This window comes from Hemicordylus capensis, chromosome 4, assembly GCF_027244095.1.
Source record: "Hemicordylus capensis ecotype Gifberg chromosome 4, rHemCap1.1.pri, whole genome shotgun sequence".
Lineage (NCBI taxonomy): Eukaryota > Metazoa > Chordata > Lepidosauria > Squamata > Cordylidae > Hemicordylus > Hemicordylus capensis.
In genome coordinates, this window is record NC_069660.1 from 33,148,186 (window position 1) to 33,175,564 (window position 27,379).

A 27,379-nucleotide genomic window follows, 5' to 3' on the forward strand; every position below is an offset into this window, starting at 1 on the left:
CAAGTGTCTGTATGCATACACATTTGGGGGTGAACATGCATTCATTTTCAAAGTCAATACAGGAACGGAACCGTTTAAAAATGTCGAGTACAGATCATATGTACTGCTGCACATGAACTGAATGTAATGTGCGTATAATTACGTGTGTACTAATCAGCAATAATATGTAAACTGCACACAGATGATGCACATGTTGAATGTAATATGTGAATGTGGGGCTTCTTTTGTTCTTGTTTGTTCATCATTATATTTGTTAATTAACTGGTTTATTACCTGCTATGGGGTAAGGCAAAACATCTATATGACTAAAGACTGATTGCCAGTGGCTTCTCCTCTTCTGTCACTGAGCACTGTGCATTACATAGGTCATGGTATTCGCCTGCCTTTAATAAGGGTGGATTGTTGGATTGCTTTTTGTTTATATGAGCAAGTGTTTTGAGAGAGAGAAAAAACCTAACATAAATAAAATGTACAAAATTCAAGAGGGGATATGACCAGGATCGTTGGACAAGGTCTTAATATTTTGCCCTTGCTAGATGGTCCCCTGTCCCCAAAGGATTCACAATCTAAAAAGAAACATAAGGCAGATTCCATCAACAGCCACTGGAGGGATGCTATGTTGGGGTTGGACAGGGCCAGTTGCTGCCCCCCGCTGCTAAATATAAGAGAAACACCATTTTAAAAGGTGTCTCTTTGCTGAATTAGAAGGGATCTATCTATCTATCTCTCTGTCTCTCTGTCTCTCTCTCTCTCTCTCTCTCTATCTATCTATCTATCGTGATCTGACTAGATTATCAGCATACATTTTCCAACAGTGTACTGAAGAAGAAGAAGAAGAAGAAGAAGAAGAAGAAGAAGAAGAAGAAGAAGAAGAAGAAGAAGAAGAAGAAGAAGAAGAAGAAGAAGAGTTGTAAACTTTGGGATTCTGTTGATTTTACTTTTTAAAACGTCAATCATGTTGTCAGCTAATGACATACAAATCCCTTGCAATAAATAGAGGCACTTTAATGGCTCTGGTGTCATCCTTTATGTCTGAAAAAAGACAGACACTTTTTTGGTAAGAGCCGAGGAAGCATCTGATGAATGGCAAGCTTTTCTAGAGGCATAAGCCTGTGCAGTGCTGCTAACTATATTAATGCTGTCTCTCCTATGGATCTATCCTGAGGCTGTGATCCTGTCTGAAACGACAGACTAAAAAGGGTTAGACAAGGTCAATCCTTGGGAAAGAAAACAACTCAGAAATACTGTCGGGAAGATGATTATTCACCAGATATCTCTCCTTCCCCGCCCCCGTCTCATTTCTGAGTCCTTGCCCCAGCTGTGCTGCTTCAGCTGCCAGATTACGAATGAAATGTGGAACTGTATTTGACCATTGCTGTCACCTGCAAAGATCAGAGGAAGCTTTCCTAGAGGAACAGAATGCTGGCAGCTACCTTCTAAGCGGGAGCTTTCCTAGTGACATAAACCAGTCCAGAACTGGGAGGAAAGTGTCTCAGTCAGAGAGGTGTCCACTAGTCTGGGGTTTTGTACTATAGCTGGTGAATTGGACCATGCTACCTGGGCAAGTTCATCACACGTGGGTAGGAACCATCTACGACAACAGCAGTGCAGAACATGATTTTTTCCTGTGGAAATTTTAGCTCTTTGTGTTTTGAAGTCTGTCTTTGCAGAAAAGCAGCGCCTGCCTATGGCTGTTTATCACTTAGCTGGGCTGGCAGACACAGGGCATCTCACCAAAAGCCATCTGTCACTTCACCCTGCTTTTGGCAAGAGTACAATGCAGCCAAGGGTGGGAGAGAGGCATCGTCTTCATAAACACAAACAGGAAGGCCAGGCCAGCTCACTGACAGATCTCTGGTGCTGTCGGCCGGGCAGTGATTCTGTTTACCTAGCTTCTGTTTAATTTGCTTCTTGCTACCGCGGCCTGATCAGTCTATCATTATGGTGTTTCTCTGGGCCTATCTTTCCCAGCTCTGTGTTTTTCAAGTTTAGTCAAGGAACTGAGTAAACAGAAACTCAACGCCTCTATTCTGCCCCCCCCCCCGAAAAGCCGGATGAATTGACCGCAAAAAGCTCTTGGCCAAAATAACACGATGGTTTGCAGAAAGACATAAATATTCTGCCAAAGGATGCTGTGCCATGAAATATTATGCTGTGAATTTGAGCATCACTCTACTTTCTCCTCTCTTTCTGCTCTCTTTCATCACTCTACTTTCTGCTTTTTAGCTACTGGTGTTTGGTCCTAAAAATCAGGGTAACTCTCTTGATGTTTTCCAGAGGCATGCATGCAAAGGAAGTTTCGTAAGGTCACGGTAGGATTGTTCCCTAACACCCATAGCACGACAGCTTGCAATTGATTTGCTGCACTGTGCCTCTCTTGCGGTATCCATAACATGCAGTCCTGGGCCCAGGCTGAGAGGAAAGAGAGGAAAAAATAAAGGAGAGCACAGAAACTTGACTTTCTGTAGCACCATTTAAACCTCAAAAAGGACTGGATCACGTTACAAAGCGCAGTGCAAATTGTAAGATATGAAGGTAGCCCCTCTTTGATGCCTTCAAAGATGATTTTATTTTGTTTGATTCATACATTGCTTGATGTTTGCACAGATTAAAAGTGGTAACTGATTTGATATAAACTGTGAGAAGCGGAGACAAAGGTGTAACTTGTTTATAGACTTTGGCAGCTATCCAAAGGATAGGTCAATGGTAGTGCACATGCTTTGAATGCAGAAAGTCCCAGGTTCTTCCAGCGATGACATCAGCAGTTAAAAGGATCTCAGGTGGCCGAGTGGGAAAGACCTCTCTTGGGAATCTCAGAGTGTCGCTGACAGTCACAACAGATAGTCCTGGGACAGAAGGAATCAATGTTCTTACTCAGTATAAAGCAACATCATATTTTTCTGTGTTCATAGGGCCCAACATGTGCAATAGCATTCTGTTTTCTTCTATAAAAAGTGAACACTCTGCACTTGCAAGAGCATCTTCTCCCACTCCATGTGCCAATGTGTCCTTCTCACTGAAAAGAATGTGTCTATGTGATGCAAGGTACTCTGGATTGTGAGCAGAAGGGCACGTTTACTGGGTGCCTGATAGGTCTACAATGTTCACAAACACCCTGAGGGGGATCCAATGTTCTGGGAGACAAAGGAATTTCCTATAGTTGGAGGGTAAATTGATTCAGTGGTATGTAACTTTGGCACTCAAGCTGTTGTTCAACGACAACTCCCATCAACTCCCATGATGGGAGTTGTAGTCTGTCTATAGTTGGGAATGCCAAAGATTGTCTCCTCTTGGCTCAGCTTCCAATTTCACCTTGTAATAGGACATGGGGCGGGGGAGTTTGGTTGTTTCAGTTATGATATCTGAAATATTCTTTGAATTCTTGTATTGCCCATCAAAATTTGTACATGATTTTAATTGTGATTGCAAATGCAATCAGGGGTGTATTAAGTTCTTTGCTACCTGTAGGCTGCCAAAGATTTGCTGGCCCAGAGGCAAGGGAGGAAGGAGGGGGGGAGTTAAATATATATTTTTAACATTAAACCACTGCCGCGCAGCAGTGCAGCGGCATGGCAGCAGAGAGGGCGGTGATGCCCCTCCTTCCCCAAGCCCGCCTACCTCCCAAATGACAACTATTGCCTGGAATTGGGCTTTTCTGTGCACGCGTGAAGCCCGCATGTGTGCAGAAAAGCCTGAAATTGAGCAATAGGTGCCATCTGGGAGGTAGGCAGGCTTGGATTAGGAGGGGTATTGCCGCCCTCTTCACCACCATGCAGTCGCGCTGCAGCACGGCGGCGGTTTTAAAGTTAAAAAATGGATTTGAACTCTCCCCCTTTAAAGTTTAACCCCCCCAAGACAAAAATTTGCCACTGGGGGTATTTTGCGGCCATAGGCAGTTGCCTCTACTGCCTCTCCTTTAATCCACCAGTGAATGCAATGTAGACATTTTGCAAAAATAACAAAATAATAATATACAGGAGGGGTTTTTGTGGGTTTGGGGCTTGAGGTTACTGCTTGAAATAAAGCTTTCAAAAGTCACATTTGTATTCAGGGCTGGCTCCAGGTTTCTGAGCATCCTAGGCCTTCAACAGCTGCCCAGTGATGCTGACTTCTGATGCCAACCCTGTTTGTATTAACACTGTATACTGCTATCCCATGCGTTATTCGCCCAAACAGAAGGAATGGTTCAGAACAGCTCCAGTGGCTGACATGCTGACTGCATGCTTCTAACAAGACATGGATGTAGCACTAGTCCCTAGGAACTTAGGAACACAGGAAGCTGCCATATACCGAGTCAGAGCACTGGTCCATCTAGCTCAGTATTGTCTACACAGACTGGCCGTGGCTTCTCCACAGCTGCAGGCAGGACGATCTCTCAGCCCTAACTTGGAGAAGCCAGGGAGGGAACTTGGGACCTTCTCCTCTTCCCAGAGCAGCTCCATCCCTTGAGAGGAATATCTTACAGTGTTCGCACTGTTGGAAGTTAAGGACTATGCGCTGTCTCTTGTCTCAAAGACAGTGGAGAACAGACTAGTGAGTCAGAGAGCTAGAGGGTCAAGACATTGGTCATCCCTTCTCTACTGCTCTGACACTATCCCTTGGAATGTAGATTGCTAATCCCAGGGACACTTCCTCCTTCCTCTCTCTCTTCTCTTCCTGTTCCTTCTGCCTTGCAACATGCAAGCTCCTCTCCCCTGCACCATGTGTGCAGAGATGCAAAATCCATCTGCATCCAGCTAGCTAGCTAGATTAGAGATCCTAACTCCTCACTTTCCTGTCTAGAATGGAGTTCTCTAATAAATACCATATATATTGATTTGAAACTATGAACTGGCTCCAAGTTACTTTACTCTCAGCATACACACATGCCTAACTAAATTCCGCTGTGTTGTGCCTCTGTGCACTCTGCAATAATGAAAAAGGGTTTCTCCTACCAGAGATAATTCCCAACACACACACCAAGTCTCCCATTCATATGAAATCAGGGTGGACCCTGCTTAGATAAGGGGACAAGTCATGCTTGCTACCACAAGACCAGCTCTTTCTCCCTACACAAGAGTGCAACCTAAACATGCACAGTAGTTGTTACAAGTCTTACCAGTAGTAGTGATGTGCTTGTCCACTCTGGACAGTTTGGTTCTGCAAATGCAATTTTTGTGTGTGTTACAAACCCCACTGTCTATTGAAATAATCAGGAGAGGTCCATCTGCAGTTTCTACCACCTTATCTGGTAGCAATTTCAAATATGGCCTTCTCTGTGGCCAACCTGGTACTTTGGAATGAGCTCCCTGTCAGAATAAGTTTCCCCATCTCTGGCCTCCTTCAAAAAATCACTTAAAATAAACCTGTTCACTCAGGCCTTTTAGTTAAATTTTTAATTGTTTTCCATTGTTTTTCTGTTGTTTGCTTTTAACTACAGCTATTTTTTAAAAATGTAAACTGCCTGGAAATGCATATATTAGGCTGTATAAAAATATTATTAATAAATACATAATGATGTTTTGCAATTATTATTATTTTTGCTACAAATCAAGTCTGAAAAAACGCAGCGCAACACAGAAAACACAGCAAAGCAACAATTGGGCAATGATACTATCTGGATATTCCCATAAAAAGTGAATAAAGAATTGAAAGTCAAAAGAATAGGGCTAGAATGGAATCAATCATTGTCTCTCCATCTGACCTACCAAACAGGATGGATGTGAAAATGAATGGCATAGCCTTACCGTACACTGTTCTGAGCAGAGGCGGATTAACGTAGTAGCAAATGTAGCATTTGCTACGGGCCCCGTGTTTTCAAGGGCCCCGCAAGCCCAGCTTCCAACTGGGAATTAAAGTTAAAACTTTACCTGTTTTATTTGGTCCATGTGAGATAAAATATCCCTTTTCTGCTAAATGTGCCTTTTAAGAGAAGGCCCAGCACAGCATCTGTCCAGTGGCTGTTGCTGGTGCCTACCACATTTTTCTTTTAAGAGTGTGAGCCCTTTGGAGACAGAGAATCATCTATCCACTCTTTATTTTTCTATGTAAACCACCTTAAGAATTTTGATTGAAAAATGGTATATAAATGTTCACTGTTGTTGTAGTAAGTGTGAGTTTGTGGCTTGGTCTCCCCTACTCCAAAATATAGCAAATGAAAAAATTGAATTACTTTACTATGCAAGTAAATAATTTATGTTTTAATATTTATGTGCATTTTTTAAAATTCAAGACCCCTTTATAACATATGCTACAGGCCCCGCACTAACTTAATCCGGCCCTAGTTCTGAGATCCTGAGAAGGGCAGGCTGGATACCAGCATGATATAGGTAAAGATTTGTATGGCTTTAATTATTCTGAAAACCTTTGAAGTAGTAGCAATTCAGAGTCGCTGTGCTTCCAGATGCATACAATTTCAGAGACAAGACCATCAACACTAGTGCATTTCTACTAGTGCAGCTGCAGTGCCCTTTGACAACTACCAGGAATGCACAAAGTCTCTCTTCTTCACCCACTTGACAAACATGTATGCAGTGTTTCTTTCTCACCATACAACTAGATGACTTCCCCTTCCAACTCCCAGCCCCCACAAAACTTTTCCTGTGGAGAAGATTAGGAAGGATAGGAAGTCCCTGTGCTAAAAGACATCCCAAGCCAAAATAAACACAGGTCAGAAGATTAAGCTGCATCAGAACTTTAAAGCTGACCCAAGTTAAACAAATGAGCTGTCATGGTTTTTTGTTTTTTGTTTCCAAAGTGCAGTTGGAGAAAATTGGCACTATGTCAAAAAAACTGGTTAAAGAAGCCAGTGGGTCCTGCAGTGTGAAAGCTTGAAAAGTTTTGTTGTTTTAACACCACATTCCTCAAAGCCAATATTCATATCTAACCTCAAATGTATTTCCCCCCCTTACATTGGTTTCGCTGATTCCTCAGCAGACTCCTGCTCAAGTCCAAGCATAAGAATATTAAGAGATTGCTCCACTCTGGAGGTTGTCTCCAGTGCTTAAAAACAAAGGAAAGGAACAGCCTGCCTGAGTCTGATCAACAAATTCCAGAACAGTTGTTCATTCAGAATTAAGCAACCTTTAATTGATTAATTATTTTTTTTTTAAAAAAAACTTTTCAATGACTAAAAAAAGGTGGGACACAATTAATCAGGAAGCAGACTATTTCTTTTAAGAGAGTATTAGCTGACATTCAGACTAATGTTGCATGCAGCAAAGAACATTACACATATGCAAGGGGGGAGGAGCCATTTTTGCAAAAAAATAACCCTTCCCTCTGTAGGCTCCTGAAAATATATCCCCTGTGGACTGCACAACTCCTGGGCAGGGGTTGAGCTATAATAGAGTGGATGGGTTCAAAGAACCCGGGCCACCCAGCTCCTGGGAGCCTCCTGCCTCAACTCCTCCCCCCCCCCCCGCCGCCAGTACTCATTTCCCAGCTGGCATTTACTGGCTGGGTGCATCTATTTTCCTCTCTCCCTCACTGAAGGGAGAGAAAGTTAAAAAGCATGCACCAGCCAGCAAACACCAGCTGGGAATGAGCTCTGAAGGACTTGCACGGCCCTTCCTGGGCTCCAGTCATGCTCCATTGTGTGTGATGTCATGCAGAAGGGGGGAGTGGCCAGATCTCCCAGAGGGACCGTGCAAGCCCTTCAGAGCTCATTCCCAGTGGGCGTTTTCTGGCTGGTGCATGCTTTTTAACTTTCTTTCCCTCAGAGGCTGCAGCAAGGGAGAGAAAGTAAAATAGATGCACCTAGCAAATGCCCACTGGGAATGAGCTCAAAGGACTTGCGCAGGCCCTCCTGTGCTCAAGCCATAGCCCTTTGCATATTACACGCTGAGCACGTCTGGCAGGGCAATGAGGACAGGGGCATATACCGGCCCCCATTCCCCCAGCTATGCCAGTGCTCTCAGGGACATATTTTACGGTGGCACAGAGGGCTCTTGAAGGAAGGGGGGATTGATGGGCAATTCCAAGTGTAATGGAATCCGACATATTCCCATTTTCCCAATGACAGTGGACATAAGCAAATTTTCAAGCTGATATTATATACACCTGTTAGCAAGAGAACATTTCCTACTATAAGGATATATTTTTACAAAACTCTTAAATATTATAGATAGTGTCTGAAATGTGCAAAGAAAATATATTGGTAATGGAATCAGAATTTTTGGACGTTGCTTCTGATTCAATTAGGAACGTATTTTGCATGTTGTGGAAATTACCTATAATATTTAAGGGTTTTGTAAAAATTTAACCTTATAGTAGGAGATGTTCTCTTGTCAGTGGGGATATATATAATCTTGAAAATCTGCTTATGGCTACAGTAATTTAAAAAGTAGTAACATGCCCGATTCCATTACCCTTGGAATTTCCCTAATGGAAAATTGCTCTTCCTGCAATCTGTGTGCGAATTTAACAATGTACATTAGTCCTGTTGTTGGCTATCGTCTATATATTTAATTCTCTTAGCCGCTGATGTGTGGGGATGCATGCAGATGTTTGGCCATGACCAATGAAAAGGTGGGCGTGGAGCTGCTGCTCAGCAACGGATGAAGAAGAAAATGGAGGAGGAAGGGAGAAGCCGGCGGGAACAAAGGAGACTGGCCCAGGCATGGTAATGGAGGTGGCGAGAAGACTGCCCTGGGCATGGTAATGGAGGTGGCGGATGGACAAGGAGGAGGAAGGGAGAAGCCGGCGGGGACAGAGGAGACTGGCCCAGGCAGGAGAGACTAGGGCAGAAGGTGGGGCAGAAGGTGCAGGGAGGGCAGAGGAAACTGGGGCAGAAGGTGGGGGGAAGGCAGGGGACACTGGGGCAGAAGGTGGGGGGAGGGGGGAACCACCAGACCCAATGGTCTTTGCGGGTTCAGCTAGTTATTATTAATACAAGCGCTTTAAAAATGACAGATGGCAAGTACCACCCTAAAAGAAGCATTCTCCCCTTTTCTCTAATGCAGGCAGGAATGCTTCTTTTTTCTAAGATTGTCTGCTCTGCCACTTGTCTATCATGTAAAACCAATAAAAATGTTTCTTGCAAAAAAATTTCTAACCACATGTAAATTTATGCAAATTAATTGACTGATCAACTAAAACTCATACAATTACTCAACAAATATTTATGTAATTATTACTAACTTTTGTTATTATTTTAACAATAACCTTAATTATTATTAACTTACATTATTATTAAATGTATACTGCTTTTCAACAAAATGTTTACAAAGGAGTTTACATAGCAAATGCAATGAGGGGAAAAAAGAGATAAACCGGCAAGCTGGATGGAAACTTCCATTCCCAGTGCAGGTAGCAGCAGGCGTACAAAGTCACACTCTTTAGGAGCCTCCCTACCTTTGCAAGCCACTTTGGCGGGGTGGAGTGTGGAAGGAGTGACTTCACCTGTTGCTTAGACAGTCACCTGACTACATGGTACAGTATATGAGCCATTATGGGAGCCATTGTGGTGGTGTGGTTAAAATGTTGGATTAGGAACAGGGAAACCCAAGTTCAAATCGCCCGTTCAGCCATAAAGCTCACTCAGTGACTCTGGGCCATTCACTTATTTCTCAGCCTAACCTAAATCACAGGGTTGTTGTGGGGATAAATGTCATCATGTACACTGCTCTGAGGAATAGTGGGATTTAAATGTAAAAATAAATGTATTGATAATGTTCAATGCACATAGGAACATAAGAAGCTGCCATATACTGAGTCAGACCATTGGTCTATCTAGCTCAGTATTGTCTTCACAGACTGGCAGTGGCTTCTCCAAGGTTGCAGGAAGGAATCTCTCTCAGCCCTGTCTTGGAGAAGCCAGGGAGGGAACCTGAAACCTTCTGATCTTCCCAGAGTGGCTCCATCCCCTGAGGGGAATATCTTACAGTGCTCACACGTAGTCTCCCATTCAAATAAAACCAGAGTGGACCCTGCTTAGCTAATGGGACAAGTCCTACTTGCTACCACAAGACCAGCTCTCCTCTCCACATACAGTAGTATACTTCTTATACCCAGGTTCACTTTTAAAATAACCACATGTACAGCCATCCACACATAAACATATGCATGTGTACAGATAACTGTATGGACATATGTAATGTCCAAGTAGGACTCCTGTTAAATTTAACATCCACCTTGCCCTGATCTAAGAAGTCCTGACTCCCTTCCCTTGCTCCTGCTCCTCACTTCATCCAGCAAAAACTGACATCTCTAGGTGTTATAAGTTACTCATAAATTGGCCCTCTACAAATTGCTTAATTTGACTGCACCATAATTTCCACACACATATAATGTGGTGACAGAAAACTCCCTACCTCAGAGAACTGCTGTGAGGCCTAAATAAGATTTGTGAAATGCAGACGGAGATACAGAAACACCAAGTACTTTATGCCCAGTATTTACCATTGATATACTTATGTGGGTGTGGGACTCAACAGAAATAGGTCTAATGGAACAAATGCCAGACCCTTAACATTATATTCACTTACGGTAAGCATGCTATACAGCCCATGCAAGAGCACTCATAAAAGCATGCGAGAACTGAGATACTTTTGAAAGCAAAATATTTATCCTCCAAAAAGACCCTGGCATTTATCGGGTAATGACATTGTGTACTTAGGGCACTTTTAATTGAGTATTACAAGTCTTTTTGACACATGCTTTTTTCTCTCACATAGCTCCTCTGAGGCTCCCAACAGTCCTACATGCGAATAGTGATGGGGATTGTTTAAAGACAGGAATTTGACCTGAGAGAGTCATGAGTATATGGAGACTCTTTATTATTCTCTATTACTCAGGGGCTCTTCTGTTGGTGGGACATTTTATTGCTTATTAATGCTCAAGGGGCATGCGATGTTCTCATTACTATTCATTAGGCCAGGCCTGGCTTGCTTCGTTCAAACAAGATGTTGCTGCAAGAACATATGGATAACTTGCCAGCATTTCTGCCTAACTCAAAACAGCCAAGCATGGAGCTCTGTGGGATTAATGGAGAGCACCAGGTTCTTTACTGGGGTATTTGAGTTCTTCTTTCAAAAGCCTCAAGGGTTTTGTAGCTGCACAGATCAAATATGTTACATCTGGGGATTTGGGGCAGGGCACTTTGTGTTAATGTAGGTCATAAATAGCATGCACAGGAGAAAATGGTGACGTCACATAAGAGAAAGTTAATTACACTAGCAAAAAGGTTAATTACACTAGGAAAAATAATTTTCTGTAGCCAATTCAGAGATCATTAAAGAGAGAAAAAAGGGACCATGCTCCCCCGTAGGACAATGCTCACTAGAAAGCAAATAGTAAGAGTTGAAAGTAAGTGTTTTCCCTCCATCATCAAGTAGCCTGTACACTTAACTTGTCTCTTTGGACTAGTTCAGATGGTTTGTTGCATATGTGAGAAAACATCCAGTGGCAACGTGGACGTGAGCAACATATATATGACCTGATGCTCACAGATCCCAGCCACAACAACTTTCGTAACTTTTGGGAAGGTAGATTTCAGGGCTTTGTGTGTGTGTGTGTGGGGGGGGGGGTTATGGGAATCCCAGTGATGCAGATTGTTCCATAATACATTGCCTGCACATAAGTATATAAGTATAAGAACAGAGACATGGTATGGATACCTACATATGCCAAGAACAAGCTCCAATGTTCCCTTCACTTTCCTTTCTGTCTGCTGCAGTAATTGCTCTTTGGTGTCTCCTAGGTGGGGAGAGAAGAAGGATAGGCAAAGAGATTCCTGGAGTGTGGCATTAGGCCAGGGATTCCCTACTTGTGGTACTCCCTATGTTGCCGAACTACAACTCCCATCATCCCCAGCTACAACTTATTGTGACTGGGAATAATGGGAGTTGTAGTTCAGCGACATCGGGAGTACCACAGGTTGGGAATCCCTGCATTAGGCTATAAACTCTCTCACTGCCTAGTTCGAGCCTTTACAAACAGGCAGTGTCTTCAGATGTGTAGTTCACAATGCTAAGCTTCAGTTACCATCTGATACAGATCCCCTTACCCCCTTGCGTTACCTAGGAACTTGGATAGCTGCCTTATATGGAGTCCATCTATACTGAGCATCTTATACTGAGTCTATCTTATACTGAGTCCATCTGAGTCCATTGGTCCATCTAGCTCAGTTTTGTCTACACAGACTTCTCTGAGGTTGCAGGCAGGAGTCTCTCTCATCCTTGTCTTGGAGATGCCAGGGAGGGAACTTGGAACCTTCTGCATGTAAACATGCAGATGCTCTTCCCAGACCGGCCCCATCCCCTAAGGGGAATATCTTACATATAGAGCCGGATCTCATGATCAGTGAGACCTGGTTTGGGAAGGGAAGTGGGGAGAGCAGGCTAAGCCCGCTCTCCCCACACACGAGCAGGGCGGGAGCCCTGGGCAGCTGGATCGGCTGCCCACACAATTGCCAGCTCTGTGATGGAGTCGGCAGAGGCTGGGGAGTTTGGGGGCCGCACGGCCCCCAGAAGCTCCAGTATGCCCTGCGCGAGCGCGCAGGTCATACTGGAGAGACCCCCGGAGCTGGGAGGTGGCTTTTCGGCTCCTCTCCAGGGGGCTACTCATGATCAGAAAACCCGGGTTTGCGGAGTGCTTGCTCCGCAAACTGGATTTAAGGGGAGGGGTACTTAGGCGGGTTAACTGCCAGGAGGCAACCAGGCTCAGCTGTGAGCCCGGTGGCTCCCATGATCATCCGAAATCGGGCTAGGCTCCCCTAGCCTGATTTCAGCTGATCGTGGGAATAGCTGTCTCCCATTCAAATGCAAAGCAGGGTGGACCCTGCTTAGCAAAGGAGACAGTTCATGCTTGCTACCACAAGACCAGCTCTCCTCCCATTTGTTAGTGATGGGCTTATGATACATCACGTAACCTGGTTGTTGTACGCTACCATAACTTGTTGAATGATGCAGAGATAGTTTTGGAATAGTCTTTTTATAACTATTGTTACCTGCCTGGACTGGTTTGGAATTTAAATGAACAGATGACTATCTGGAGCTATCGAGACCTGGAGTTTAAATGAAAAAAATCTGCACATATGAAGATGCTTTATACGAAGTCAGACCATTGGTTCAGTACCAATTCAGTACTGAACTACATTTACTGTCAGTAGCGTTCCTGATTTTCAGGCAGGGGACTTCTCAGCCCTAAATGTTGATTGTTTGGTCAAAGCTACAACAGGGAAGGCCAGAGATGGTGATAGCATCCACTACAATATCAAGGGCGAGGGCCAGTACCTTTGAAAATGGGGCACAGCAAGTGGCCTACAAACCCATCCTTTGCATGCACAATGTCCCAGATTCAGTCTCAAGCAATTCCAGTGAAAGAATCTTCAGCAGAAGGGCTGGGAAAACTCCTGTCTGAGAACTAGGAGAGCTGCTGCCAGTCAGAGTAGATAGTATTGGCCTAGATGATCCAAAGGTCAGACTCAGTATAAGGCAGCTCCATAAGTTCCGTTATGGACCAGAATCTGCAGAGATTAAATCTTCCCTAGTCTTGGACATTGTTCTTGCCTTGTGTCCTGTAATGCAAGTGCTGAAAATATGCAATGTTTAATGAATTAATGAGGTTGTTGTAAATGAATGGTCTGCTGTCTCCCTAATTCTATGAAATGATCAGTCAATGTATTCTGTACTGCTGCTTGTAGTCTACGTCTTAGCCAGGCTCTCGAATGAAGTAGTCAGTTGTGAATGAGGTAGTCACTATTATGACTGCCATTTCATAGGCCCAGCTGTCTTAGATCTCTTATCTACCACATGTGCCAAATGCTTCCAGTGCTTTACAGAGGGATCGATTGGTATCAGAAGCCATTAAACGATATGAAGTAAGTGTGTGTGTGTGTGGGGGGGGGGAGGAATCATATCTTTTCAGTATTCTTAGTTCCTCTCTTCTTCACAGTTTCTTTCTTTGCACCAAGTGCTCCCCACTTTTTTTCCAGTTTGCCTAAATTATTCCCAGACTCAGGAGACTAAAGAGAAAGAGAATCAAATTTGCTCTTCAAGGCTGGGGTTTCTGCTCTTTCTGGAATCAAGCCAGAGCATCCCAGTGGCCAGAGGAAACTCTCATGAAATGGCCTTGATATTCCTTTTGTATTTTCCATCCAGATTCTGTCAGAAGGAACCACATTAGAAATCATAACATTTGATCTGGAAAATAAAATAGACAAGTCTGAATAACTATGGAAACTGTTCGGGATCCAGTATTGGGGATAAAAGATTCCAAATGTCAAATAGGAAAGGAGAGAAGAAGAAGAATGTGTGAAAATCTCTACCTGAATAGAGTCTATGGAATAAATTAGTTCACTCTTTCCATTATCTTGTTCTTTTATATATGGCTGTTGGCTTGACAAACAGTCTCTGTCTTTCTCATAAATGCACAGAGAAGCACTATAGAATAGATGTTCTATAGCTTTATTCTATAGCATTATAGAATAGCTGTTTTATCCTATAGCATCAGTAAAGCAAAATGTGTTGTTGCAGTTTAGAATATAAGGCTAGAGGTGGTTTGGAGTGTTAGTGATTATGTTTTTTGGTTGGCCCACAGATGCTGCTGGTCAACATGAGCACTGTGAAAAGGAAAGCAGGTAACAATGTGAAACACAGAAAAACAGAACATTGCTGCCTGCCAGAAGTTCATTGAAAACAACAGCACTTACTTTAAACAAATAAGTAAGTAAATAAATAAGTAAATAAAGGTTATTATTTTAAATAAATAAGTAAATAAAGGTTATTTTCTGTAGGGGGATAGTTCATCAGATTTGAATATTCTGAATATTTGAATATAAAGCTAGAGGTGGTTTGGAGCGTTAGTGATTATGTTTTTTGGTTGGCCCACAGATGCTCCTGGTCAACATGAGCATTGTGAAAAGGAAAGCAGGTAACAATGTGAAACACAGAAAAACAGAACATTGCTGCCTGCCAGATGTTCATTGAAAACAACAGCACTTATTTTAAATAAATAAGTAAATAAATAAATAAGTAAATAAAGGTTATTATTTTAAATAAATAAGTAAATAAAGGTTATTTTCTGTAGGGGGATAGTTCATCAGATTTGAATATTCTAATCCTGAATTGTTGCAAAAGGTGAAGGGAGGTATGGGTTTTGGAGCATGAGCAACCAACCCATTGCACATACTTGGAAATTATTGGAAATTATATACGTCAGATACTTCTCTATATGCCGTACATGCATTAAAAAAGATCCCAAAGGTGGCTCACACAGATACAAAGATAAAAACAAGTGTTTTTATCTTTGTATTTATTTTTACCTTTGTATCTGTATCTCTGCTCAGCTGAGCAGAGCTAAGGAACAATGAACTGCAGGTTTGGAAAACACACACACAAGCAAACAAATGGACAAAAAAAATTGCTTCCTCAAAAGCTTGATGGAAAAGAATAGTCTTATTCTTGCAGCATCTGTAAGCAGCAAAGTTTTTAGAGACCTCTTCTCTTACTTTTTCTTGTTGATACTCTACTGCAGTGAAGCTAGAATTCATGCACAGTAGCTCAGAAGTTGCTTTGGTCTAAGTAGGAAATTAATTTGCTCCCAAATTTTTCGGAATTCTTCTCTGCAAATGTTAGTATCAATACTTATATTTATTGATTTAAAACATATATGTTGGAGTCCTCCAGACTCCCTCCAGAGACTACAGAAACCCTGCTGCAGAAGCTATGCCAGGAGCTGAATATAACCTGTAAATAAATCAGTGGGGAAATGACTCGATTAGCAAGCCAAAGGTTGCCGGTTCGAATCCCCAATTGTATGTTTCCAAAACTATGGGGAACACCTATATTGGGCAGCAGTGATATAGGAAGATGCTGAAAGGCATCATCTCATACTGCATGAGAGATGGCAATGGTAAACCTCTCCTGTATTCTACCAAAGACAACCACGGGGCTCTGTGGTCACCAGGGGTCAACATCGACTCGATGGCACACTTTAAATTGCCTACATTGGTTTGGAGCCTGAATTCAATAGTCAAGATTTATCAGGCAACACAATAAGAATGGTGGCCTGCTGAATTGTTACCTATGTATATGATGAATGGTTCCAATGTCCTGTTTACACAAGCATGCTGCAATCTGTACTAAAAAGGAAATGTGGCCAGCCATAGCAGGATGGTCATGTCTATTTACTCTAAGTCAGTTCCAGGATAACCTCTAAGGGCTAGTTTATATAATTAGCAGAGTCAAGTGGTACCGCTCTCCCAGGACTGTACCAATTTAAAATGGAGGAGGAAGAACTGAATGCTTCATTATTTCCTAAAAACAAAAAAAAACCTTCCAATAGAAATGAATATGTCATACGCCTTCCTGGCTTGCTAGTTTTCTACATACATGGAGTTGCTTCACATGGGGGCAGGGGCATAGCAAGGTTGGAGTGGGCTCAGAGACAAGATTTTAAAATGGGCCCTCCCCTCACTGAATCTCAGTTCATGAAGTAAAGAACTCTTAAATGAGGCTGAATAGTGGTAACGAAAAGCATAGTAAACAAATTGTGTGTGTGTGTGTGTGTGTGTGTGTATACACCCCCCCCCCATGTTCCACAATAAAACATCATCCTAAATTGTTTTTTAAAAGTTTTGTAAATTGTGGACGATGCAAGTCATATAATGGTACTAGAGAAAGACATGCTGTTCTGGTAGCTCCAGGTCTTAACACCAACATCAGTTTTGGAGGATGAATACAACTGAAGGAAGCCCAGGCGGGTGCAAGGCTGGGGGAGTCAGTCATGTGACTTGCCTCTGGGGGGGAGCAAGGCAGTGGGCCCCTAGACAACTGTCTCCCCTTGCCCTATTATAGTTACACCCCTGCATGGCGGGGAGCTCAGGCATGCAAAGCCTGACCTGCAGACTGCAAGAGAACAGTCCACAAAGAGCTCTATCACTCCATTCTGCCGTCTCAACCGGCCCTAAGAATTAAGCATTAAAGTCTCAGCACAGCAGCCACATTCCTTTGCCTGCCAAGAAATGGCAAGGGAAAGTCCTTAGGTCTGTCGCTCCATAAGCATCATAGTAAACGGTCCTAAATATTATGTGTAAATGCTACATCAAGACTTTGAACTATCCCTAGAGAAAGTCGCAGTGCTCAAACTGAGTGTGTGAGAGAGCTGAGAAACAGAGGCAGAAGGCTTTTTGTTTGTTACAGGGTATGAAGAGTACTAGAGCTCCCTCTAATGGTAAGAAGAAAGTTTTACAGGCTGTACAGCTGCTGTGTAAGTAATATTCAATATACTGGAATCCTCCAGTATATTTTGCTTTTTTTTGCTTTGCATGTCCCACAGTTGTCTTTTCATTATGTACCACTTAATGTATCTGACATGTTTTCTTTTTTGCTGCATCTGCAAAGGATAATTGGGGTGTCCTTTATCCACATAGTTGTTACTCTCCTAGCTGTTGAACCCTTTCTCTGTCTCTCTTAGTAAGCCTGCCAACTAATTACAGAATTTGAGTTGTTTCATCACCTGCCTTCAAACTGATCCATAAATTAGCAGACTAACATTAAATACATGTGCATTACCAATACGTAGGGCTGAGCCAAAACTTGCAATGGTTTTTCAGCAAGGTCTGCAAAAATGTTCACATTTTATATTGCACCCCTCTCTGCTTGGCTTCACTTGGCCTCTCTAGTGTGTCACCGCAGAGTCAGATCTTATATTGGGATCTCCCATGTGACGGGAAATCTTGCTGTCACACTCCATTTACTTTGTTTGTCAGTAGTATATCTTCCTCCCCAGGTGTGTTGGCCACCTTTCCAGGTAGAACTTCAAGAAAAATGGTTTCAGGCCAGGTGGGGCTTGAAGAAAAATGGAAAATGACTTATTTTCTCATCACCATTAGGAACATCTATAAACCCTGTTGCCAGCCTATGTGTATTTAGGGTCTATGAGTGGTTTATGTCAGAAACATACACACTGAGTGATAATGGTTTGTTTTTAAGTTCAGAAGCTTTTCTTACATAGAATGGAATGCCATTTAATAACAAACAAACATCTTGTGTAATATGGATATTTATTTATTTATTTATTTAGCACATTTGTATACTGCCCCAAACTCATGTCTCTAGGAGGCTTGCAATGTGCTACAGATGGGTTTATACAGGCTGTATGAAAGTCAAAGGTAAGAATAAATGAATTATGAACTCCTTGAACTCAATGGCCGACATGTCCTGAATGCTACGAACACGGAAGATTGCTGTCATGGAGCTGCAACGCAGTCTTGTTGTGCAGCCCAACAGCAGTGAGGGGGGCGATTTCTGTTGCTCACCCCTCCCTCTGGAAGGATGTTTCATTTCCACAAATATGTCCCTGAGGGTTGCCCGGAATGTCTTTGTGGCCAGGTGACTTGTAGGGGTTGGACCCTACTGCAGTTTCCCCCAATGTGGTGAATGGTGGAAACTCTGACATTGCGGCTTGTGCAATCGCTGCTTCTGAACAGTCTTGGAGCTGCTTTGTATGAGTCTGCAGCAGCCCCAGGATGCAGTGTTACGTGCAGGAGATACAAGCTCCAGAATGCATCAACTCTCTGCACCTGCATTCCTGTTGAACACTAGGGGCATTAGGGGTATTGCATTTATGTTATTTTATTTAACATATTTGTAATGTAAAGTGTGCCATTGAATCGGTGTCAACTCCTGGTGATCATAGAGCCCTGTGGTTGTCTTTGGTAGAATACAGGAGGGGTTTACCATTGCCTCCTCCCGCACAGTATGAGATGATGCCTTTCAGCATCTTTCCTTTATCGCTGCTGCCTGATATAGGTGTTCCCCATAGTCTGGGAAACATACCGTCAGGGATTCGAACCGGCAACCTCTGGCTTACTAGTCAAGTCATTTCTCTGATGTGCTATTAGGTGGCATAGCATATTTGTATACTGCGCTAAACAGAGAGTTAGGGGACCCTCTCTATTCTCCTCTATGTCTCTGCTCTGACCCCTCAATTGGTAAACTGATATTCTCAGGTTTCATTCTCTCACCTGAGAGTGACTTCCTCTTCCTCTTTCCTCCCTAGCACCATGAGGTAGCTAGCTGCAGGTATGCTCTCTACCTAAACTTGTATTTCCCCAATAAAGTTCTTTATTTTGAATCTTAAGCACATATCTCCAGAAACCCTTAATGAGTTGTGCACTCTCATCACCTGAGCATTCTGCTGCAGTAAGGGACGATTAAATAAACTCTCTCTCCAACAATACGGAGACATAATTCTGTGCATCATGTCAATAATAAACAAACAAACAAACAAACAAACAATACAGCCATTTATTTATTTAGTAAACTTATAAGCTGCCCTTCGGCTCTCAGGTGGCTGGGACCCTAACCAAGTTACCCCTGCTAACTTAGCAAAGAGGCACCTTTGAACGTGGTGGTTCTCTTTATTTAGCAGGGGGAGAGTAACTGGCCCTATCCACTCCCAGCACAGTACCTCCAGTGACTGTCGCTGGTGTCTATCTTATGTTTCTTTTCGATTGTGAGCCCTTTGGGGACAGGGATCCATCTTATTTATGTATTATATCTCTGTGTAAACCGCCCTGAGCCATTTTTGGAAGGGCGGTATAGAAATCGAATTAATAATAATCATAACAACAACAACAACCAAAAAGATGTGCCAGTGCCCAGCTGGCCCCACCACCACATGCAATGAGTGTCATGGGCACACATATTCTATTTCTCCTCCCAACATGCTGTTCTGCTCTGTACAATCACAGAGGCCGTGGAAGATTCATCACGACTTAACAAATTGTGCCAGGAGGGAGAGCAGAATGTGTGCGCAAGTCTCTCATTGTGTGGTGGGTGACAGACGTACTGGCCAAAGTAGTCCATTGTGGCCTTGAAACATTGAACCTGGGCTGGGATAGCCTTAGGTGGGCAGAGCTCCAAACTTTTAAAAGGCACAAGTCACCACTGACTTTCTAAAAATCAGAACATTTTGAAACCTAAAAGCAAGCCCTTCTTTATCTGGACGTTAAAAATGAAAACAACATTTGGCGGCGGGGTGGGTGGGTCTGATAACAACTCCTGGTAGAGCAGGACATCCAATGGCTCCCCACTCAGCTATCGCCTTGCATCAGCACATAGCCAAATCTGATTGGCTATATAGCACAGTGACACTATCCTTTTTGCTGCTTGATTGGCTGGTATTGCACATGTGACTAATATAGGAAGAAGCAGTAACTAGGGGCAAAAGTGGCACTGGAGGCCATTGTTACAGCAATATCTCTTGCTGGGATAGATTCCTCAGTCCTTGGGGTGGCCTACTTTAACTCTTCTGCCTACACAGACCTATGCAACCATTGACACTGAGGTCTGGGGATCTCTTGCACCCCTACAGCTGGATGTGCACCAAGATTGCTTCAGCAGTTTTAGATCATGCATGCTCATCTCATGCCTGGAATTATACACCTCATTGTAATGCACATAATAGAGCTACCCAAGACCTAAGTCTTCTTGGGCTGATGTGTGTTATATCCTGTCTCCATAATGTGCAAAATAGCATAGCTGGAGGCCGTGGGAGGAGGGGTGGGCGGAAATGTCTGTTTGAAGTTGGGGGTGGATGGACGAGGAGTGCTTCATATATTGTTCCCCAGTGAGGATTTGGACTTGACATCAAACCCCTATTACTGCAGCCCCCTGATATGGACAGATGTTGAACTGCAGCTCAAAGGAAGTCAGAAATCCTTCCTTAGGAAATATTTGGCTAGGAAACTAAAGAAAATATTGTGGAAGAAAAGGAAATAAAAAAGCCTACTAAAGAAGATTTATCGATACCTCCAAACGTTTATGCAGCCCACCCCCTAACTTCCCACCCCCACTGTAATGAGGTCTCCGTTTCAGCAGTGGGAAGAAAAACAGGCCATGTTTGTATTAATAGGTAACAAGTTTCGAGATTGGGGTAAGGGGGTGGGATGAGATATTAGTCTAGTTAGAAGAGTGCACTGGAATCTAGCTTGGCAGTAGGGTTGCCAACTGTCCCGCATTGCATGGGATGTTCCTATTTCCTGCAGAGAAATGCTCGGCCCGTTTGGGACTCAATTTCTCCTTTTTTTTTTTTTTGACTTTTTAAACTTTGACTTTTCTTTAACTTAAAAAAACCCCTGTAACTTAAAAAAAAACTTTTAAAGTTGCTGATGTGGGGTAGCGGCGAAGCAGGACCATGGCGAGAGCTCCGCTCACCTATGACAGGTGAGGTTGGGGGCGGGGCGGGAGCACTGGAGGCAGGCAAAAGAGCTCTTCACCTGGACCCACCTTCCTGCGCACACACAGAGACCTGAAACTGGCCTGATCTGCCTCATATGGGAGAAGGTGGGTCCAGGTGAGGAGCTCTTTTGCCACCTTCTCTCCCACCTGCCTCCAGCCCGCCAGCCCCGACTTCATCGGTCATAGTCTGGGAGGCAGGCTCTTGGGCTTGAAACGCATAGATGACGATGTGCCAACCCGCCCCTCCCAAAGTGAGTAAAGTAATCGTGACCATTGAAGATGAAACGCCTTATCTGGAAGCCCCTGAGAGCTCATCTGCCTGGGGAAGAGGTGCGGGGTTGAGCCCTCCATACCCCCTTCCCTCGCTAAAGATACCAGCTGCTTTGTTGTGACTTGCTACTAGCGAGCAGCCAATGATGGCCTTAGAATGCGGGGGGTTGGGGAGGCACTTGTTGGGCTTGGCTTGCATGCCTGTTCTAAAGCGGTTGAGGTGGTGCACGCCCACCTTAATGGCCCTGATGCTGCTGCTAGGAAGGCACGTGGAAGGCACGTGGAAGTCCAGGGTGCCAAAAGACAAAGGAGGCCCCAGCCTTGTTTCTCCCTGGCAGCACCCTTGGCTGAGCAAAAAGAGGAACATGATTATGACTCCTTTAAACTTCAGCTTGGCCGGCCCCGCCAACATGGGCTAGCAGGTGCCAGACCACAACCGTGGGCATAGCCACCAGGTGGAGGAGTAGTATTACGATAAGTGGGACATCTTGGCTAGAAACTTGCCGCCCACTAGCTAAGCACGCCCAGTGGCAGCTGTCCAGAGGGCCTGGCTGTGCCCTTGCCACCTGGGGCCAAGTTCCACCCCTATGTGGCCCTGCCCCTAGGTCAGCCCTCCCCCCCCGGTGTCCCAATTTCGGCCAGCGCAATGTTGGCAACCCTACTTGGCAGATACATACACCCATCTTTCTTTTCTCAAACAAAAATGGCAGGTAATTGTGCTGGTCTGTTAAAAAACATCCAAAAGTAACAGTAGCATAAATATCTGCACTGGGACCAACTAAAAAGTAACTAGCTTTTGGGTCCATCAAAAATATTCTCTCAAATGAAACCATCTCTGGTTGTTTTAAAACAACTTTTGAAAACACCTGTTTTATCAGGCTTTTAGTTTATAACGTTTTAAAGGGGGAGGACATGCCTGCTCAGCGCATTTCAGGCACGCTGCAGCTTGGGAAATGGGTCATGGCAAGGAGATGGGGGGCAGCAGAAAAAGGTGCTCAGTGCACATTGTGCATCAAAAAGGAGACATCAGCCCGCTGCGCAGCAGTTGTTGCCAGTATATTGCGGGTGAAGAAAATCCTCTTCTTGGCACCCCTGCTCGGATAAAGTGCCCTTGGTGGGCCATCTCCAATGTCAGTTGTTGCTGTTGTTGTTGATGGTGGGCAGCAGCTATGATGGCAGTGGTGCATCTCTCATCACTGCTGCAGCTAGAGGAAGGCATGCCTCTTAAATGGGCTTCTCTTTCCTTTCTTCACAAGCAGTGTCTGGCCCCTTAGAGTTGTGCCTGAATGACGTTAGGGGCCAGGCATGGTTTGTGAGGAAGTTTATAGGTAGGACAAGTGTCAAAAATGCCGTGCCACCAGTCCAGTGTTATTGGCTGTGCCCTGTTGATTGACAGGAGGAGAAGAAACTACTTTTGGAACCTTGGTTCAAGCCAGGGCTGCAAAGCACATGTGCTCTCTGCTTCTTCGGGGGTGTTTCTTGGGGAAGGACTAGGCTCCCCCCCACCAGTACGCCAATTAACATTTTTGGGGAATGCCTTGTGGTTCCTCCCAGCACGCTCACATGCCCCTCTCTGTGCTCTGTGTCTATCCATCTGCTTTGTTAGCAGTCAACAATAAATGAACAGCTATTACAGTAAAGATATTTCAAAAACAGAACCTGTAAGGAAGGAAATGTTCACATAGTCTGCACTTTTGATTTGCATCAGTTCCAATTATTCTTGTTGTATACATAACCTGCTCAGTTAAAACAGCTGTCTGTCTTGAGCCTCATGCTCTCAGATTTGAGCACCTGCCCCAAAGGAAAGCCCTGTGTTCAGTTAAACACATTAGTGGGTTCATGACACCATGTAACCTTTTAAAATAATATTCAGTCCCAAAGTTTGATATTCCATTCCCTCATACAGAAGACTTCTTCAGATTTCTAGTATTTGGTGTATTCCTGTGGACACAATCATACAGAACGGAAGAATCGCTTTCCCTGTGGACAGAGGTGCACCTAGGTAATTTTGGAGCCTGGACCTAAAGACCTTTGGAGCCCCCCACCCCCGCAAGTTAAGCATCATTTTTCAACATGTTTTCAACTTGAGGGCATAAATCATACCACCCAGGACAGACTAAAGATGATTGGGGGGGGGACCAGGGGGTGTGGAGGCCCTGAACTTTGACCCCAAAGTCCAGGGGTAAGAGTGCCTCTGCCTGTGAACACTACACCTTTCATGAACGTTAGTCAACAAAGCCAGCATTAGCCTGACCTTCAAAATCTGCATGTTCTCCAACAATGGGTGAGTTCTCATGACCTACGCGATGGTGGAGAAATGGGAAAGGGGAGACTTATGAGGTGTGCATACTTCTGATTTCCAGCTGGAAATCCAGAAATCTGATGGGTCATCTCGGATTTGATCTAGGGTTACTGAACTCCATTAAATGTCAGGTTGGTGCAGTGCCAACCTGATATCACCTGAAATTTCTGGGTTCTTACAAATGGAAACCAGGAACTCACACGTCTCACAAATCGTCCATTCCCCATTTTTCTGGCATCACGTGGGTTGTGAGTTGAATAAGATGTCTTCTTCCTTCCCTACATTTTCAGTATAAATAAGAAACACACACACACACACACACACACACACACACACACACACACACACGGCAATATGGGATTCTCTTTTGAGGATGTTAGAGGAGGATAGTTGGTCTTGTGGTAGCAAGCGTGATTTGTCCCCTTAGCTAAGCAGGGTCTGCTCTGGTTGCATTTAAATGGGAGACCACATGTGAGCAATGTAAGATATTCCCCTCAGCGCATGAAGCCGCTCTGGGGAGAGCAGAAGGTTTCAAGTTCCCTCCCTGGCTTCTCCAAAATAGAGCTGAGAGAGATTCCTGCCTGCAACCTTGGTGAAGCCACTGCCAGTCTGTATCAACAATACTGAGCTAGATAGACCAATGGTCTGACTCAGTATATGGCAGCTTCCTATGCTCCTATGTTCCTATGACACTACTGGTGTGATGTGGGAGCAGTCATGCCACCTGTGTATGGATATTGACCAGCCACTGAACTTCTTGTCTTGCCACCCCAAGGACAACTGTATTCTGCACTATGCACTCTATATCACCTCCTTATAGTTCAGTGGATTTACCCTGCATACAGGTGAAACTCGGAAAATTAGAATATCGTGCAAAAGTCCATTAATTTCAGTAATGCAAATTAAAAGGTGAAACTGATATATGAGACAGACGCATTACATGCAAAGCGAGATAAGTCAAGCCTTAATTTGTTATAATTGTGAGGATCATGGTGTACAGCTCATGAAAACGCCAAATCCACAATCCCAGAAAATTAGAATATTACATGGAACCAAGAAGACAAGGATTGTAGAATAGAACAATATCGGACCTCTGAAAAGTATACAGTGTACTGTGCTTGATTGGCCAGCAAACTCGCCTGACCTGGCCCCATAGAGAATCTATGGGGCATTGCCAAGAGAAGGATGAGAGACATGAGACCAAACAATGCAGAAGACCTGAAGGCTGCTAATGAAGCATCCTGGTCTTCCATAACACCTCATCAGTGCCACAGGCTGATAGCATCCATGCCACGCCGCATTGAGGCAGTAATTGCTGCAAAAGGGGCCCAAACCAAGTACTGAATACATATGCCTGCTTATAATTTTCAGAGGTCCGATATTGTTCTATTCTACAATCCTTGTCTTCTTGGTTCCATGTAATATTCTAATTTTCTGAGATTGTGGATTTGGGGTTTTCACGAGCTGTATGCCATGATCATCACAATTATAACAAATTAAGGCTTGACTTATCTCGCTTTGCATGTAATGCGTCTGTCTCATATATCAGTTTCACCTTTTAATTTGCATTACTGAAATTAATGGACTTTTGCACAATATTCTAATTTTCCGAGTTTCACCTGTAAATCATGCAGTTCAGCAGGGGTGTAGGAAGGCTGGTGGTGGCTTCAGGACAGGGTGGGAGGGTGGGTGCTGCACTGCCAGGTGCACCACCCCATGCTGGCCATGCCACTTCCGCCAGTGTTAGCATGCCGACACAGGGGGTGTTGCCAGCAGTGAGTCATACAGCTCATGTAGCTGGCATGTGCTTTCTTTGCTGACAAGCTGGAGGTTTCTCCCTTCTCCCTTCCTAGAACTGGTGGCTTCCGGTGGCAGGGGGTGCCCTGGGGGGCGAGGGGTGCCCTTGAGGAGGACAGGGGGGAGCCCTGGCAGTCCCTGTACCTGCTTGCAGCCCAGGGCCATTTGTCCCTACCTTTTCCCATAGTGGCACCACCCTTGCAGTTTAGCTCTCACTCTTGACCTACGCATTCAGCAGAATGCCATGGTCTACTAGAGTCCTGAGGTGGCAGAATGGACAGTCTTGTTTCAGACTGCAGCTTGGGGAATCACATTTTTTGAATGCTTCCTTTCATCAAAAACCAAATTTAAAAAACCACACCTCCCTGCAATTAGAAAACTAGTACAGCAATGAATGGGCTGGGATAGGACTCTTCTCCCTGCTGTGCTAGCTTTTCTCCTTGCAGGGAGAGGTCTTTTTAAAGAAAATGTGGGAGTATATTCCAAAATTTCAACCCCCTTGCAATATGAACAGATACAACCCACTTTTACTCCCTCACCTCACTATTCGACCACCTCATTCTGCTGCATATATAAATTGGGCCTCATGCACATCAACACAGCATTATGCTTGATTTTTTAACATAGGCAAAGTAGCAAACAGATGTCTGGTGAGAATTTATCTTTCTTTCATAATAGTTTATGGTTTTCCTGCCCCATAGAGTCTCTCTGGACCCCATTTTGAAAACCACTTTTGGAGCGGAAACAGAAGGAAAACTGAGCTAGGATTATTACTTACTTCTGCCTATGATTAAATTACCGCTTTTGCTTATTACCTATCGCCTGTTACAGAATTATTGGCCGAGGCCCAAAGTACTGTGGAACTAGCTCCGTGAACCCAAGGGAGCTGCAGACTTGTTTTTCTCAAACATCAGTTCCTCCCTGCACCCATGAGCATAGCAAACAGTTTTTGAGACCTATTTAAAAAAGAAAAAGAAAAAGATTGTGCGTATGCTGTAGTCAGAGGCCTGCCATTTTGTTTGTTTTTGTTCTCTTAAAAGGACCAGAAATTTTAGTGGGAACTCACTCCAGCTTGGAAGTGCCTGAAGTGGCTCTTTGGATCCTAGTCGTTGCTTATGTTATGATGACAACGTGGGGAGGTAAGCATTTCAAGGCTTCCTCCCCGCCCACCCTGTAGCCCTTTCTTGCTGATCAGGAGAAAGGGCTCCTAGATCCTTTTCACAGGTACTGCTGCTTAGCCATCCCATTAGTTGGGTATTTGATTTGTCTTACCTAAATGCAGAAGTTTACATTTGTCTCTGCTGAACTTCATCTTGTTTGTTTTGATCCAGTGTTCAAGCCAGTGTCCAGATCATTTTGAATGTTGATTCTGATTTCTAAGGTTTGCTAAGGTCCTTTTCAAGGTCAAAGTTGGGAGGTCAGTATGCAGGGGCTTCCCCCAGGGCTTCAGGACTATGCAGAACACCTAGGGTTGCCAGCACTGCATTGGCAGAAATCTGGACAGGGATTCGGGGGGGGGGGGCGGGGGGCTGGGGGGCTGGGGGCATGGCCACCTAGGGGCGGGGCTTGTCCTCAAGAAAACAACAACCTTTGAATGGCTGCTTTCTGGGGCAGAGTAGGGGCCAGGGCTGGCTGGGTTGTGTGGTGTGCTGCTGCTAAAAAGGCTCTGCTGTTTTCCCTCCTGTCATCAGAGCACTCACAGCCACCAGTCACTGTCTCCAGCAGGAGGAAGGAAGGAGGGGAGGAGGGCGGGCGGGCGAAGGACTCTCTTCCTTAGCCCTGCCTTCCTCTGAATAAGGCAGAGGGCAGCCCCCCTCCCCTCTTGTGTCAAATGACATATGAT

At 44.2% G+C, this 27,379-nt stretch overlaps 1 long non-coding RNA gene across 1 annotated transcript; it reads right to left on the minus strand.

Moving 5' to 3' along the window:
• Positions 1–2,608: 2,608 nt before the first annotated feature.
• LOC128324973 (uncharacterized) lies at positions 2,609–26,972 on the minus strand. The gene is made up of 3 exons (XR_008307193.1): positions 26,809–26,972; positions 11,602–11,676; positions 2,609–2,846 (listed from the first exon to the last, which is right to left on the minus strand). It is a non-coding gene; the product is annotated as an uncharacterized LOC128324973 (long non-coding RNA).
• Positions 26,973–27,379: the final 407 nt, after the last annotated feature.